The sequence below is a fragment of the Sturnus vulgaris genome, chromosome 8, assembly GCF_052056855.1.
Source record: "Sturnus vulgaris isolate bStuVul1 chromosome 8, bStuVul1.hap1, whole genome shotgun sequence".
Classification (NCBI taxonomy): domain Eukaryota; kingdom Metazoa; phylum Chordata; class Aves; order Passeriformes; family Sturnidae; genus Sturnus; species Sturnus vulgaris.
In genome coordinates this window covers 7372967-7382232 of record NC_142250.1, presented here as the reverse complement: position 1 = coordinate 7382232, position 9266 = coordinate 7372967, and positions in this window count along the sequence as shown.

The following is a 9266-nucleotide window of genomic DNA, read 5'->3' as shown; positions in this document are numbered from 1 at the left end:
AAACTATTGGAAGTTGCGTGGAAGGTATATAATAACAGGGAAAAAGAAATGGCCAGGAAACAACAGGCTACTATGTTAGCGGTGTTACAGCAAGTGGCTGGAAATAATATGAGAGGAGGGAGTCGTGGACGTGGACGAGGAAGGGGTAGAGGAATAGCAAAGGGGGAAATGCCAATGGGGGCGGGAGGACTCATGGGACAATTGAATATGGGAAGAGGAAGAATGCAGCTGGGGATAGATCAATGTGCTCTATGTAAAAATAGAGGACATTGGAAAAATGAGTGTCCTCTCAACCAAGGAATGGGTTTTGGGGGAGGAATTATAGCCAGTGGGGATGGAAATCAGGGACTGATGAATAATACAGGTGCTTTCCCGGGAAATCCACAAGGTGCCGCCCAGGCCTTTATGATGGGGAATTACCAGAATCAGAGCTGACTAGACCAGGATTTAAAGGTAATAATGGAAGTAGATGGGGAACCGTTAGAATTTAGAGTAGATACTGGGGCATCATTCTCAGCTGTCAACACTAAGATAGGACCTTTGAGTGATTCTACTATTCAAGTAGTGGGAGTTACGGGACAAGTTGAGGAACGAACATTTTTGCGGCCATTAGATATAAAATTTGGGGGGAAGGAATTTGACCATCGATTTTTATATATGCCAAATAGCCCAGAATCACTATTTGGGAGGGATTTATTGTCAATGTTAGAAGCAAAGATAATATTTGAAAAAGGTAGAGTAAGATTGGAATTTCCCGAGGAGAATATTGCTAAGCTGTTTGTAGTGAAAGAAGTAGAAGCAGTAGAAATACCACAAGAAATAGAGCAAGCTGTAGTACCATGGGTATGGGAAACAGGAGTACCTGGAAAATCAAAAGCGGCACAACCGGTTGTAATAGAACTAAAAGAAGGAGCCTCCCCAGTAAGGGTAAAACAATATCCTTTGAAATTGGAAGCACGAATAGGAATAGCACCTATGATTGAACAATTTCTTAGCTTAGGAATTTTACAGGAATGTGAGTCAGAATTCAATACTCCGATATTCCCAGTTAGAAAGCCAAATGGTAAGTATAGATTAGTTCAAGATTTAAGAGCAATTAATAATATCACTAAAGATATACACCCAGTAGTAGCTAATCCGTATACATTGTTGACAGCTGTGTCGGAAAAGTTTAAGTGGTTCACAGTGATTGATTTGAAAGATGCATTTTTCTGTATCCCCTTGGCACTTGAAAGTAGGAAATACTTTGCTTTTGAGTGGGAGAACCCAGACACGGGACGCAAGAAGCAGCTCACCTGGACGCGTCTACCACAAGGATTCAAAAACTCACCAACTATTTTTGGAAATCAATTGGCTCGAGAGTTAGAAGAATGGAAGATGACTCAGGTAAAAGAATCACCTTTTTTATATGTTCTCCTACAATATGTTGATGATATCTTTATAGCCTCCGCAGAAAAGGATGTTTGCCTTAGACTCACCATTGAATTACTTAATATGCTGGGACAAGCTGGATACCGAGTATCGAGAGAAAAAGCTCAGCTGGTAAGAACCCAAGTGATTTACTTAGGCTGCGAAATTTCACAAGGGGTGCGAAAGTTAGGAATCAATCGAGTACAAGCAATTTGCACCATACCCACACCACGAAATCCACAAGAGTTAAGATCCTTTTTGGGCATGATAGGGTGGTGCCGCTTGTGGATTCCGGAATTTGGACTGAAAGCAAAACCCTTGTATGAAGCAGCCAAAAGCCCTGTGTTTCAGTGGGGACAAATGCAAGAAAAGGCATTTCAGAGTCTGAAACAAGCTTTAAAGGAAGCCCCAGCACTAGGATTGCCAGATCTCACAAAACCTTTTCAACTATACGTAAATGAAAGACAGAGACTGGCAATAGGGGTTCTCACCCAAAAATTGGGCTCATGGAAGCGCCCGGTGGGGTACTTCTCAAAGCAGCTAGACTCTGTAAGTGCCGGATGGCCCAGTTGTCTTAGGGCTGTGGCAGCAACAGTGCTCCTAATTCGAGAAGCCAGAAAATTGACTTTGGGAAAAAGGATGGAAGTATTTGTTCCCCATATGGTCATTGCAGTTTTGGAACAAAAAGGGGGGCATTGGCTCTCGTCGAGTCGCATGTTACAATATCAGGCACTCCTCCGAGAACAGGATGACATTGAATTAAAAATAACCAATCATCTTAATCCAGCAGAATTTCTTAGGAGCAGCAGCCAGGAAGAAGGAGGCGAATTGACACATGATTGCGTAGAAATCATTGAACAGGTATATGCCAGCCGGAAGGACCTGAAAGATGAGCCTTTGGAAAATCCGGAATGGGAACTGTTTACAGATGGATCCAGCTTTGTGGAAAACGGAATCAGGTATGCGGGATACGCAGTAGTGACTTTGACACAAATAATAGAAGCTCGAGCTTTAACCCCGGGAACTTCAGCCCAGAAAGCCGAGATACAAGCTCTGGTAAGAGCCTTAGAATTGAGTCAGGGGAAAAGAGTAAACATTTGGACTGATTCAAAATATGCCTTTGGAGTAATACATGTACATGGAGCACTGTGGAAAGAAAGAGGACTATTGAATTCTCAAGGATCAGAAATTAAGCACAAAGAACAAATATTAGCACTATTGGAAGCAGTGCATAAACCTCAGGCAGTAGCAGTGATGCATGTAAAAGGACATCAAAAGGAAGAGGGAAAAGCGTTCCAAGGAAACCAGCTGGCTGACAGAGTTGCCAAACAGGTTGCTCGAGAGGTATGGACACAATTAGCTTTATTACCAGTGCGAATTAACCCTGCCACTTCTTTTCTTGAGCAGAAACCATGGTATACACATGAAGATGAGAAGCTTGCTCAATTTGTTCAGGCCCAGAAGAATGAAAAAGGATGGTATGTCACAGCTGAAGGTCAGGTTGTATTGCCAACAAAAGTAATGAAAACAATTTTAGAAATCGAACATAACAAGTGCCATTGGGGAGCAGATGCATTGGTACAATTTTTAAAACGTGAGATAATTTCCAATCGGATGTTAACAATGGCAAAACGGATTAATGCCATGTGTCCAGTCTGTATTAAAAATAACCCAGTGACACGAAGGCAGATACAACTAGGAAAGTTACAAGTGGGGCCGCAACCAGGAGACTATTGGCAAATAGATTTCTCAGAGCTACCAAAAGCACAAGGGTACCGTTATTTACTGGTGTATATGTGTACCTTTTCAGGGTGGCCAGAAGCCTTCCCATGCAGGACTAACCAAGCAAAGGAAGTAATTAAAACTTTACTACGGGAAATCATCCCTAGATTTGGAATCCCATTAGGAATGTCCTCAGATAGAGGACCTCACTTTGTAGCTAGAGTAGTCCAAGAGGTAGCCAGAGTGTTAGGGATAGTTTGGAATCTCCATACGCCCTGGAGACCACAATCTAGTGGCCAAGTGGAACGGATGAATCAGACATTAAAAGGGCAGATTAAGAAAATTTGTCAGGAAGCGAAGATACAGTGGCCTCAGGCACTACCTCTAGCCTTGCTAAGAATCAGGATTAAACCCAGAGAAAGGATAGGAGTAAGTCCATACGAAATTTTGTATGGCAAACCATATCATGCTACAACCTACAAAGGGGACCCTCACTTAGTAGGAGATCAAGTATTGTTGAGTTACATTTTGTCTTTAAATAAAGTCCTTACAGCGCTGCGAGGAGCATTGCAGTGGAACCGGCCTCTGCCCTTGGAGAATCCTGTCCATGACATACAGCCAGGAGATCAAGTATATGTGAAAAACTGGAATACGGAACCCTTGAAAGAAGTATGGGACGGTCCTCACCAGGTGATCATGACTACCTACACGGCAGTGAAAGTCCAAGGGATCGAAAACTGGATTCACTACACTCGAATCAAGAAGGTCCCGTCAAGATGGGAAGTACAGCCTCTGTCAGCAACAAAGCTGGTGTTCAGGGCAAGGCCTTAGTTCTTTTAACATTAGTCTGTATAATGCAGGTGGGAGAAGCGTTTGTTAAAATTACAGTTCCGGAGCCAGATGTAATGGTGCCTGAGGGTGCGGGAGAAAATTTAACCTGTTTGTTTTCTGACAAACAAAGAACTGGATTAAAAGAAGTACATGCAGCCTGGAGACAAATCACCACAGACGAGGTATTTACAGAAGGAATTGTGACACTTTGGGATATGGAACAGCAAAGAGGTAACACCACATTGACAATATCTCATATGCAAGCTGATCAGGTAGGACAATTCTCATGCATTGTGCGGATTAGAGAAAGTTTTGATTATGGGAACATAAATGTAGGTATTCTAAAAGAGAATGGGAGAACATGGCAGGTGACAGAAGCTGGAAAAACACAACAAGAATTGGGACAAGAAAATTTAATAGTGGGATTAGTTAGGGATTTTGGACAAGTACAAAATACTACGTCCATCACTGCATATTTACCTTTACCTAAAGCGGCGGGAGATCCAATACCATGGGGCATCATTCCCGTTGGGGAAATGCCTCCAGTAACTATAAATGGGACAAAAAGATGTAATAAAGAAGTACGGAATCATACTAAGATGATAGAGGAAACCTATACAGTTCGAGGGAAATGGTCAACACCGGGACAAAAGAGTGAGTGCCTAAAATTACTAAATCCAGTTTTTACAAGAATTGGACGGTTCAAGAATGTAGGATGGTGTACTTATGACATAAGACAAAAAAGACAAAAACCAGTCACAGAATTTTCTTATGAGATAGTATGTCAAGAAGGGAAGGAAGAATGGGAACATTGGAAAACGATTTGGGGTCCTAGTTTGTTAGAACCTTACAGTTACATAGGACCAGTACATTGGTGTGTCGAATGGTCGGGCCAGAGAGAGCAAGGACATCTAGGAGTGTTAGGAACTGAAACAGTAAGACGGGATCGAGTGACCCTCACACCTAGCTGGAATTGTAGCAAAATCATCACCTGTGATACCCCTGAATCCCAAATTGGTTTAGTGCCAGTACGGATACTATTAAAATGGGGCTGTGAATGTCAAAGGTATAATCATACAATAACAGGTGAAATAAAAGGGGCATGGAAAGACTGTCAGACGACTACCATCAGGAGTCCAGGGCATTCAGTGTGGGTAATGGGGCACGGACAGTGGACTACTCATATGCCTATTAATGGCCCGGTCACACAGATTACTTTAGGAGTCCCTACACTTTGCCCTTTTTGGAAACAGTCTAAATTAACGCAGAAAGAGATGCAGTCACGAACAAAGAGAGAAACAAATGAAGTGGCAGAAGAACTAGGATTGGGAAATGAAGATGAATGGCATGAACCCTCATCAGGAGTTAAATTTGGATGGGTATTGGAGTCCTTGTTTGCACCAATTTCTACATATAGAAACCGGGAGATGCTGTACAAATTAGTAGGACAAACTGAGAGGCTAGCCGCAGTTACAAAGAAAGGATTTAGGCATCTAAACTTACAGTTGCAGGCAACGACAAGAATGACAATTCAAAATAGAATGGCATTAGATTTGCTTTTATTAAAAGAACATGGAGTCTGTGGGTACCTCCAAGGAAAGGTTGAGCATTGCTGCGTACATATCCCAAATGTCACAGAAGAAGTAGAAAAAGACATAAGTCAATTAGAACAAATTGAAACAAAAGTGCATGAAGTCCAGGAGGAAGCTGAACATAACTGGGTAGGAGCACTGTTTAGCTCCCTAGGAATCCAAGTCTCTGGTTGGATATCATCAATTGTACAATATGTAATAATGATTGTATTGATTATTGTAGTATGCATGATTATGTACAGATGTCTTTTAGGAATGATTGCCAGAGAAGGAACTCATACTCGACGTGTTATGAGAGCACTGACCCGAAAAGAAGTAATCCTGCCAACTCGAAAAGAAGACTCACCATCCTACTTAGAAACCATAACTTGAAGAATTGAGCATCCTTGCAGAAAATCTGAAGAATGCTCAAAAGGGGGGAGTTGATACCGAAATAATGAGAAAAAGGACTAATGTAGATACAGTAGTAGTCATGCTAAGGCTTAGAAAACTGCAGTTCTCGGACAGGCCCTGGGAACCAGCCCTGGGAATGAGCTGGGGACTGTGGAAACAATAATTAAAGATAATTAAAGAATTTAGTGGAGCATATAAGAACATCTAGAAACTTTCAGGATAAGGCTAAAAGTATAATAATAAATAAAGGGTTCTGGTGATGGGAAAACATGCAAGGGGGAGTTAAAGGGGGGTAGCCTATAGTTTTGAATAGACAAGCATGCAAAATTTATAACTTTTAGGAATGATATCTACAAGATTTATGTATCTGTATTGTCTTGAAGAATGTGTACCTCTGCACGTGGACTACTTTGTAAAAAGGTATAAAAAACTTGACGAAAAAGGGAACTGTGGGACCCTGACTTTGGACGCTAGTCCGCAGGTTCCCCGGGCCCTGAATAAAGCACCGCATAAACTGACACTCTGTTAGTTTGTGTTCTGTTTGGGGCATCGGGCAGCACTTCTGTCTTAAAACCTTCCGCCAAAATTTTTACATCTAAGTTCCCATAATCGAAACTTTCCTTGATCCATACTATGCATGAAAATTGACCAACCTGAGCTTTTTGCAGGTGTGAGATTATTAGGGTAGTATTACTTTTCTGTTGTTTCATATCCCAAATTGTCACAATCCCTTCTGAAAATACCTTATTTGTAGTGATTAATTTCCATCTCGCATTTACTTCATCGAATCCAGCTCCCTGGTCATCAGAAAACAAACAGGTTAGATTTACATTTGCCCCTTGTGGTACAATCACAGTTGGTTCAGGAGCAGTAACTTTAACAAAAGCATCTCCGATGCGAGCAATGCTTAACATTAACATCGCAATCAAGGCCTTGCCCTGAACACCAGTTTTGTGTCGGTTAAAGGTTGGACTTCCCATCGTGACGGGACTTTCTTGATTCGGGTGTAGTGTATCCAGTTGTCGATCCCCTGGACCTTTACGGCTGTGTATGTAGTCATAATCACTTGTTGGGGACCATCCCATGTTTCTTTTAGCGGTTCCACATTCCAGTTCTTTATGTAGACTTGGTCTCCAGGCTGTATATCGTGGACGGGATTCTGCAGAGGCAAAGGTCGATTCCACTGCAACGCCCCCCGTAGTGCTGTAAGAGTCTTATTAAGAGACAAAATGTAATTTAACAGTACTTGATCTCCCCCCACATTAGGGTCCCCTTTGTAAGTTACAGCATGATAGGGTTTGCCGTATAAAATTTCATACGGACTTACCCCTACTTTGTCTCTAGGTTTGATCCTGACCCTTAACAGAGCTAAAGGTAATGCTTGAGGCCATTGTATCTTTGCTTCTTGGCAGATTTTCTTAATCTGGCCTTTTAGTGTTTGATTCATCTTTTCTACTTGTCCACTAGACTGAGGTCTCCAAGGTGTATGGAGATTCCATGTTATCCCAAGTACCTTAGCCACTTCTCGCACTATTCTTGCTACAAAATGAGGTCCCCTATTTGAGGACATCCCTAGTGGGATTCCAAACCTAGGGATGATCTCTCGAAGTAAAGTTTTAATCACTTCTTTTGCTTGGTTTGTTTGACATGGGAATGCCTCTGGCCAGCCTGAGAAGGTACATACATAGACTAAAACATACTTATACCCCTGTGCTTTTGGTAATTCTGAAAAATCTATTTGCCAATAATCTCCTGGCTGTGGGCCTATTTGCAATTTTCCCATTTGCATTTGGCTACGTGTCGCTGGGTTGTTCTCAATACAAACTGGACACATTGCATTGATCCTTTTGGCCATTGTTAACATCTGATTGGAGATTATTTCTCGTTTTAGAAATTGCACTAAAGCTTCTGCTCCCCAATGGCATTTGTTATGTTCAATTTCTAATATCATTTTCATTATTTTTGTCGGCAATATCACTTGTCCTACGGCAGTTACATACCATCCGACCGCATTCTTCTTAGCTTGTACTAGCCGTGCTAATTTTTCGTCTTCTGGTAGGTATACTGGTACTTTGTCCATAAAAGCTCCTGCAGGGTTGGTACGTGCTGGTAGCAATGCCATTTGGGTCCATACCTCGCGAGCAGCCTGTCTGGCTGCTCTGTCAGCCAGACGATTTCCCTGGAATGCTCTTTCTTCTCCCTGCTGGTGTCCTTTTACATGCATTACTGCCACCGCCTGGGGCTTATGTACTGCTTCCAGTAGTTGCACAATTTGTTCTCGGTGTTTAATTGACGAACCCTGTGAATTTAATAGTCCTCTCTCCTTCCATAATGCCCCATGTACATGTATTACTCCAAATGTATATTTAGAATCAATCCAAATATTTACTCTTTTCCCTTGACTCAGTTCCAAGGCTCGGATGAGGGCTTGGATTTCAGCTTTTTGTGCTGATGTTCCGGGAGCCAAGGCTCTGGCTTCTATAACCTGTCTTAGAGTTACCACTGCATACCCGGCGTACCTGGTTCCATTTTCCACGAAACTAGATCCATCGGTATACAGCTCCTATTCAGGTTCGTCTAAGGGCTCATCCTTTAGATCCTTGCGGGTAGCGTATACCTGTTCGATGGTCTCTACACAGTCGTGTACCAGGTTGCCTTCTTCTTGGGTAGCTCTAAGAAATTCGGCTGGATTGAGATGGTTAGTTACCTTCATTTCAACATCATCATGTTTCCTAAGGATTGCCTGGTATTGCAGCATACGGCTGGAGGAGAGCCAATGCCCCCCTTTTTGTTCCAAAACTGCTATTACCATATGTGGGACAAACACTTCCATTTTCTGCCCCATAGTTAGTTTTCTAGCTTCTTGTATCAGAAGCACTGTTGCAGCAACAGCTCTAAGGCAGCCAGGCCATCCAGCGCTTACTGAATCCAGTTGTTTCGAGAGGTATCCCACCGGGCGCTTCCATGTTCCCAATTTTTGTGTCAACACCCCAATCCCCAGTCTTTGCCTCTCATTTACATATAGTTGAAAGGGTTTTGTGAGATCTGGCAACCCTAATGCAGGTGCCTCTTTCAGAGCTTGCTTCAAGTTCTGAAATGCCTTTTCTTGTATTTTATTCCATTTAAATTCAGGATTTTTGACTGCCTCATATAGAGGTTTTGCCTTTAGTCCAAATTCTGGAATCCACAACCTACACCACCCTGCCATTCCTAAAAAGGACCTTAACTCTTGTGGATTTCGAGGTGTCGGTATAGCACATATTGCCTGAATCTGGTTCACCCCTAATTTCCGAACTCCTTGTGATATCTCGCATCCCA